Here is a 9,089-nt window from a genome sequence, read left to right as displayed (position 1 = left end):
CTTGGTGTCCACCAGCACTCCCAGGTCCTTCTCCGCAGAGCTGCTTTCCAGCAGGTCAGCCCACAACCTGGACTGGTGCATGGGGTTAATCCTCCCCAGGTGCAGGACCCTGCACTTGCCTTTGTTGAACTTCATGCGGTCCCCTCTGCCCATCTCTCCAGGCTGTCAAGGTCCCTCCGAATGGCAGCACAGCCCTCTGGGGTATCAGCCACTCCTCCCAGTTTTGTATCATCAGCAAACTTGCTGAGGGTGCACTCTGTCCCTTCATCCAGGTCACTGATGAAGAAGTTGAATAAGACTGAACCCCGCATTGACCCCTGGGTGACACCGCTAGCTACAGGCCTCCAACTAGTCTTTGCACCACTGATCACAACCCTCTGAGCTCTGCCATTCAGCCAGTCCTTAATCCACCTCTCTGTCTGCTCATCTAGCCAGTACTTCATCAGCTTGCCTATGAGGATGTCATGGGAGACAGTGCTGAAAGCAAATAATATGGTCAGACAGTCCTTTAAGCTCACGTGTGACCTAGCAAAGAAAATCTTAGCACAGTGCTGACGAAGCAGCTGCAAGGCCCACAGATGTACTGCCCCATACTGCAGATTGCTCTGCATCCCTGCCTTCACTCTCTAAGACCCAGGAACGGTGATCCTCCGTGTCTGAGCCCAGCCGCCAAGTCCTGAAAGCCCCAGCATGCTGCCAGGGAGTTATTTGCACTTCACTACTGCCAAGGACCCCCTCCTTGCCAAATATCCCACCTACACCAAGCTGATGGAGACCAAGATGTCTGCAGATCTTCCTTGTCAGGAACAGGGTTTCCTCTGGGATCAGACATAGCATGCAAGGACACAGGCAAAGCTGGGGGTGCAGATGGCACTGCTTCGGAGGATGGTGGCAGAGCCACACAAAGCTAAAACGAGGGGTGGAGGGCTCCATCTGTGCAGTGTCCAAGATGCGTGAAAAGGGCACTCTTGATGGCAAAGGGATGTACTGCACAATGGGACTTTCTCCAGTGGAGAGGCAGTTTCAAAACTGGAAAGGCACTTTCCCAGAGAGAAGAACAATCTTCTTAATGGAAATATTTTTAAAATAAAAATATGATCATGGGAAAGTCATTGCAAGAAATCACCCTGAGCAATTCTGTCTTTGACCCCAACTCTGCTCTGTCAGTGACCAGCTTTGGAGCTGTTGCTGGCCTCTGCATGTCCATGGAGTTTGTGACAAGCAGTTTTGTTCATTTTTTTTTATAGTTTCCTGGGTTGAATGATAATTGTTTGCCCCTTCAGGGAAAATACTGTCCCTACCTAAATGTCCCCAGAGTTCAGGGGCAGCACAGGACAACTGCTGTGACATAAATCTTGTGCTTTCTCACCTCTCTCTGAACTGGTAAATCTATGAAGAATTCTAAAAGTGGAGTTTGCAGAGGGTCATGAGAATAGATTTATTTTGGAATATTTCAGCAGGAATAGAAAAAAAGTGTGTCTGTTCAAAGACAATTAAAGTAAATTAGAGACAGACATTCAGTGTTAGTGTTTCCACAAGCAGGGTGTTTTGGTGGGCGAGTAACAGGAGGCACACAATGGGAATGTAGAGCAGGAACGACCGTGTGAAACAAGCCAGCAGCACAAAGCAGACTGACCAGGAATTTCACAGGCTTCTTGACCACCGCTATCTATGAGTAAGATCATAGCCAGTTTTGATCATGAGCTTTGTTAGTAATTCATAAGCAGAAAACACATTTGGGATTCTTCAGAAAAATTACTCCTCATGAATAGTTCACTATCTCTGTCCAAAGCTGAGTGCTTTCTGAATATGCTCCTGTCTGTGAAGCTCCTGTTAGGCACACGTCCCTCTGTGTGTGCTGTTATTTTAAGTGGACCTACCAAAATCCTCTTCAATATTCCCTAGTGAGAAAGCCCTCGGCTGGAATCTGCAGAGGGAGGGAGCTGCCTGCTCCAAAAGGTAAAATTGAATTTGTGCTTAATAATTAAAACTTAAAATAACAGCTTGCCTGTGTGATCTGAACCATTAAATTATAGGGGTGAATCTAAACCTTTTTACATTGGGTTGAGTTTGCTTATGTGGAAATTTCCTGATGCATTCTCCCCTGGACTCATTTATGATGTAAAAAAGGTGAGTGGGCATCAGTTTTATGGCACTGATTAAAAATGTTTCTCTTCCCTGCCAGACTGCTAAAGAATTTATGATTATTTTTTTACTCCATTTGGCATAAACAACTTCCTCATCATTTGAGCTGTAACTCAGTTCTGAGACTCTTTTCAGAAAGACACTGTTGAAACTGCAGTGACTGTACAGCAACCAGCTCAAGCAAGGTCTTCAGGGCTGGGAGAAGGGGTCAGTGATACCCCCAGCATCTCTCTGGCAATCTTCTCAGGGGTCTATTCTTGGGCCCCAGCCATCAGACATGTAGTAGCCAAGCGAGTGCAATGGAATCACCGTGCCAATTGCACCCACACTACCATAAGACTCCTCCATGATAGGGAATTAAAGCAGAGGGTCTGAAATGTTGGACTTTATTGTTCAACACTCCAGCTCAAGCAGTAGCGATTGTACAACACAGGCAAACACCCACCTCTTAGACTGGCCCAGGAATCTCAGCACAAAGGGATGCTTTTGATAAAACAACTTTCTCATTGCTCATGTAGGCCAGCAGAAACACTGACCATGAGCTGTTCTTCCCAGATCCCAATCAAAGAGCTCTTTGTTAAATGTAAATAATTTAAAAGACATGAGCAAAACCTTTCTAGCTATTCGCACACCCAAATCTTGCTGAAAAAAATGTAGTAGGACTAATGAAATTGTAATGTACATACTAATTAATGTACATATTTTCTCAGTAAATTTTGCACAGCTATAAATGGCCAAATAAATAATGAATGCCATGGAATAATTTATGTGAGCTCTGTTTCTTACTTTACATGTTCTAATTAGCAGTATGAACATATCCCAATGAATTATTGAAAACCACAGAATAAATAATATTAAAATTAATTTGTCACCCATAAGTACATGAGAAGCCAAGTCCAAATAAATATTTAATTCTACTAACATGTTGCATTCTAGTAATACTTGCCCAATAAATGAAAGCAGGAGAGGAAATGTTCCTTCTGGCCAACTTGATTAGGAGCCCCATTTCCATTAGGCTTTGTTTGTGGCTTCCAGTGTTGAAATTCAGCAAACAGAGCTATAAAGATGCTTTTCATTCATTGGACCTTCTTGGCATTAGAGGGAACTACAGGAAATTAGATTCCTTTATGAAGCACAGCATATAAAACCAACATAAGTCTTAAAACATCATAAGCAATACTTCACACTCTCACAGCATCTTGCAGCTGACAATTTCACAGTCACCTGTAGATTAATTAGTTAAACTTTACTATTTCCCTGTGGGGCTACATGTTATCATCCCACTTTTATACAGTGCATGAAAGGTCGGGGATGTTCTGGGGCCTCTCAACACAATTGTCACACAATATGAACTGTTTTTGCAGCTGTGACCAGAGATTAGAAACAACTGAAACAAACGGCTAGTTATTAATGTAACTGGTTGTTAGCATGCTTGATTGCTTGTTTCTCATATGCATGCAGAGCAATTGTGTGCATCTTATTAAAAAAAAAAAAAAAACATACTCTACAGCTTTCTGAAAAGTGCTGCTGTGGTCTTTTGAAAAACTGCCATGGAAAAACTTGCCCAAGAAGAAACACTTGCAAACATTTAGTAGAAGCAGGAACTGAACACCTCCATCATGAGACACCAAGTGTATTTCCTGAATGGATGGATGCAACCACTCCCCTCCATCCCAGTGGGCACACTCCAGCAAGAGTGTACAGCTTACCTATTCGTTATCCACTTACTCTGTGTACCCTTATGTGCATTTCATCATTCAAATCCACTCCCTTTCCCTCTTTTAGCACACCCATGGTTAACATGATTGATGAACTGTGGTTCCACAAATGCTGGATTAATCAGGAAGAAGATTCATTCTACATCATGATGTTCATTTTGACATTGCCTTCAGCACAGTTCAGCTGGGAGACATCTCAGAGAGCGCTGCAAAGGGTCATTTCACCACGGGCAACACCAGTGCAACACGCTACAACCCTCCCTGCTCCAAGCAGATCATCTAGGCTGGACCTGGAGGGCTACCAGGTGGCCACTGGCAAGGAGACAGCTCTCAAGAGCACTGTTTTTTCTATCAGGCACTCATTAGTGACTAAATCATTTATTAAATTAATAGCACATGTGCAGAATGGAAGAATGGTTCTGTGCTATGCTTGGAAAGCCTGAGTTCAAGTCCTTGCTCTGCTGTAAGTGCTTCTGTGCATGTGACCTTGGGGGTTTAGGAACTTAACTCCCAGGGAAAGCCACAGGAGTTAGGTGCCTTAATACCTTTAAGGATCTAGCATTTAGGCTTAGGGAGGGGTTCCTCTGCTTTTTGCACACACAAATCCAGATTAAAGACAGTGGAAGAGCTCCGCTCCACCCCATCAACATGAGAAACAAACAAAATCCATAACAACCCCTGGTGTGTGGGAAGAGTAGTCAGCATGGCTTCACCAAGGGGAAATCATGCCTAACCAATCTGATAGCCTTCTATGATGGAATGACTGGCTGGGTAGATGAGGGGAGAGCAGTGGATGTTGTCTACCTAGACTTCAGCAAGGCTTTTGACACTGTCTCCCGTAGCATCCTCATAGACAAGCTCAGGAAGTGTGGGTTAGATGAGTGGACAGTGAGGTGGATTGAGAACTGGCTGAATGGCAGAGCTCAGAGAGTTGTGATCAGTGGTGCAAAGACTAGTTGGAGGCCTGTAGCTAGTGGTGTCCCCCAGGGGTCAGTACTGGGTCCAGTCTTGTTCAACTTCTTCATCAGTGACCTGGATGAAGGGACAGAGTGCACCCTCAGCAAGTTTGCTGATGATACAAAACTGGGAGGAGTGGCTGATACCCCAGAGGGCTGTGCTGCCATTCAAAGAGACTTGGACAGGCTGGAGAGGTGGGCAGAGAGGAACCTCATGAAATTCAACAAAGGGAAGTGCAGGGTCCTGCACCTGGGGAGGAATAACCCCATGCACCAGTCCAGGTTGGGGGTTGACCTGCTGGAAAGCAGCTCTGCGGAGAAGGACCTGGGAGTGCTGGTGGACACCAAGTTAAGCATGAGGCAGCAATGTGCCCTTGTGGCCAAGAAGGCCAATGGTATCCTGGGGTGCATCAGGAAGAGTGTTGCCAGCAGGTCGAGGGAGGTGATTCTCCCCCTCTCCTCAGCCCTGGTGAGGCCACATCTGGAGTACTGCGTCCAGTTCTGGGCTCCCCAGTACAAGAGGGATGTGGCACTACTGGAGCGAGTCCAGCGAAGGGCTACAAAGATGATTAGGGGACTGGAGCATCTCTCTTATGAGGAAAGACTGAGAGAGCTGGGCCTGTTTAGCTTGGAGAAGAGAAGGCTGAGAGGAGATCTTATCAACATGTACAAGTATCTGAAGGGAGGGTGTCGAGAGGATGGAGCCAGACTCTTTTCAGCGGTGCCCAGCGACAGGACGCGAGGCAACGGGCACAAACTGAAACACAGACGCTTCCATGTGAACATGAGGAAAAACTTTTTCACTGTGAGGGTGACAGAGCACTGGAACAGGTTGCCCCGAGAGGTGGTGGAGTCTCCTTCTCTGGAGATATTCAAAAGCCGCCTGGATGCAATCCTGTGCAATGTGCTCTAGATGACCCTGCTTGAGCAGGGGGGTTGGACTAGATGATCTCCAGAGGTCCCTTCCAACCTCAGTGATTCTGTGATTCTGTGAAGAGGATAGGTAATATACACCTGAGCATGGCCCTGAACCCAGACAACGGAGGGGCATCCATGCAACTGCCCATGAAAAGACCTGCTGGTGGCCCAAAAGCTAACAGTGATTCTGTCACAGGTGAGAGGGTGTGAACAAAGCTGAGACATGCCATAAAGGTCTGTCTTTTCATGTCCTCCCAGTGTGGGTTTGCAGGTCCCAGCCTGGACTACCAGAGCCCATGGGGAGGATGGCAGGGCAAGAGGCAGACACCCCATTCATGCCTGGAGGCTGGACATCCCTCAGGGTACCTGTTGCGTGAAGATCATGTGCTGGGAGCCCCGGGAGTCTCCTCCAGATCTCCGTTGGCATCTTCAGCCAGAAAAGGAGTCTCTTCCTTTGAGCATTTGATCCAGTCTCAGGCAAGGAAGCTAAATAAAGTCTTCCTCCTCCCTGTTCACAGAACAATCCCATCCCTGAGGAGAAGCAATGCCACACAATGGAGGACCAGGAAGGCAAGTACTAAGTGAATAAGACAGACTGCAAAAACATTCTCAAATTATGTTTCTTCAAAATTATTTTCTGTGGCTGCAAAATGAGAATAACTATTTTTTCCTATTTTTGAGTTTTGGTTGGGATTCATTTTCAAGTTTGCTTGAACTGTATCAAGCATTTTCATAGAGCATGCTTTTCATCCTTTTTAGAAAAACAAAGAAGGACTAATATTTGTCTTTTTCCTGTCATATCCCAAACATTGATCAATTTTCCCACAGAGGGAGTATTCACTTTTGATTTTTTTTAAAAAGGCATTTCTACGGACATTCTCAATGAGCAGTTTTGACCAACTGTACAAATGAAAAATACCATATACTTGATGAAAGAATAGCAAACACAGAGTGGGCAACTCCATCCTACATAGACAGACAAAATATCCTTCAGACCGTTCAGTTCACAGACAGAGCTGTGAAAATTAGTTGCAGACTCTGCAGTTATTTGCAATTTGCAAATTCACCGAAGGCAAAACTCATGAAAAAAGTTAGGAACAAATGCAAGAATTACTACAGTGGGAAAAAATCTCTCCTGTATCGAGCTGTGCCAAAACACAAAGTTATTGAACCCAGCCCATGCCCAGCATGGTCTAGTGTAACAGGAAGCTTTTGCTAGCCCATCTCATTGGGGCTGGACCAGCACTTCCCTGACGCACCAGTGGAAGCAGTAACTCCCACCAGCAGAGGCTGGGTCCCAGGGTAATAAGCACCCTCCTCAAGTTGTCTGTGTAGTACGCAGTTTTCAACATGAGCTATGTGCAATTCCACCCAAACATCATTTTCCTTGTCTCCACCTTTGGCACAGTGAGAAAAGCTGCTCACTGCTATTTAATGAACAGCAAAGCACATGTTGGTCAGGCAGAGGTGTAGGACAGAGACCAGTATTAGCCAGGCTGAAATATAGTTAGAGCCAGAGCTGGGCTGGGTTGCTGGCCCAGGATGTCACATGGCCAGACATAACCATCTTCACCTGGCTCCACACAGAGCACAGCACAAGTCACTCCAGCCCGGCTAGCAGGCAAGATCCGAGTTTAACACCCTCCTAGCAATCTCAGCCAGAACAATCCCAAATGTTTAAATTTAAATACAAAATGCTCAGAATGGTAAGGTCAGTTGTTTCTTGCCACCTTTTATCCTGGTCACCCATAGAGGTTAAAGATAATGCAAAGATCATTAGCAGCAAACAAGGAAAGCAACACTACAGGTACCGCCTGAAACAGAGCAGCTGTTAGCTGAGACAGCAGGGTCATTTCAGTTTTTCAGAGACATACCATAGTCGCTAACATTCGTCTTTTTATGATAGTACAGGTGGTTGGTTCAGAAAGAAAGGACCATTGCTTGCCTCCCTTTTTCCAGGTGTCCACGTGCAGAGCTGGGCAAAACGCTCCCCTCCTAGTTGAGGATTGAGATTTGCTCTTGCTTTGTCCAGGTGCAAACAAGAGCAGAGAGGAAGAGGGACGGAGACCTGAATCCTGGAGCACAGCAAAGCAGGAGAGCATCACCCTTGGCCACCATGTGTGTGGCCCAAGATTGTGCCATTTCCAGCAACCTCAAGGGCTGTCTTTGCTAGCAGAAGAGAAGCGAACCCAGAAGGAGGCTCCATGTCTCTCCTTTGTTCAGTTTCAGACAAAAAATAAAGTCAAATAAGAAAAGTCATCATTCTTGCCAAGCTTTCCTCCTGCACCCTGGCTAATCAAGTGACTATTTGCTGAATATTTAGCTAGCACATCTAATATGAACTTTGCTTTATAAATGATAAATCAAACAGCTTTTTTAAAGCTATACCTTGTCATAGTCTCCTCCAGTGCTTTCATGGGCAAGAATAATTATTTAGTGCACACTGCATGTATAATGAATTTTCAGGCATACTTGTTTGATCTATAGCCTTGGAAATAAAAATCCCATTAGTCTAACAAGCTCACCAATTATTTCCTGAGATCACTGAGCCCATTTCAGTGAAGAAAGTTACATAAAATTGAAAGTGAATAGAGAACAGTGCAATATGTTGTTTTACAGAGCAAAACATTTTAAAATAGCATTTCATACCATGTTTGGGGAGTAGAAAGAGCAGAGAACTTAAGCCTGCTTTACCTAGGTGGATTTAAATAACTTACTGCTGGAAGGTGAGGGTGAAGAAAACAAAAATAAGGGAGAAGCTCATTTGTCCAAATTTAGGTATAAACAGCTCAGGTGTCTCTGTCCAAGCTAGTCACTCAGATTCCTTTTAAAATCCTCTGTGGTGAAAAATATACTCTTAAGGGACAGGTATTCTCACCTAATTCAGACAGCTAAATCTGGTGAGGTGAATCATACTCTAGAAGAACTTCTTTCTCTCTTGGCTCCAAGGGAAGCCTGTAAAACATGCACAGATGTAGCTGTCTGTACTGGAGAAGTGTGAAGCTGGATAACAGAATCTCCCCTCAGTGTCCAATCTAACCTAGTCACCCTAGGCTTGTAGAGGCAGCGAAGACAACGTCTCCCGAGAGCCTGCCAGCCTTTGTCTTCAGGTACCAACCTCCAAATTAGATGGACTGCCCTCCAGGGCAACCACTTTTCTCCACTGCCTCTGCAAAAAGCCTAAAATATTAGCTACAATGAGATGCTTAAACTTCAGATGGTCGATGCTGGTGAGCTCAGTCCACCAAGCATCAGAGGGATTAGTTAGCTTAGGGCAATGAAAGGGCCCAGTCTGAGGGAAAGATTCCCATTGAATCCAGTTAGTTTGAAGTTTGGAATGAGCTATTACTGG

The sequence above is a fragment of the Apteryx mantelli genome, unplaced genomic scaffold, assembly GCF_036417845.1.
Source record: "Apteryx mantelli isolate bAptMan1 unplaced genomic scaffold, bAptMan1.hap1 HAP1_SCAFFOLD_78, whole genome shotgun sequence".
NCBI lineage: Eukaryota > Metazoa > Chordata > Aves > Apterygiformes > Apterygidae > Apteryx > Apteryx mantelli.
The sequence above is the reverse complement of the archived record's forward strand: the minus strand, read 5'-3'. Positions refer to the sequence as shown.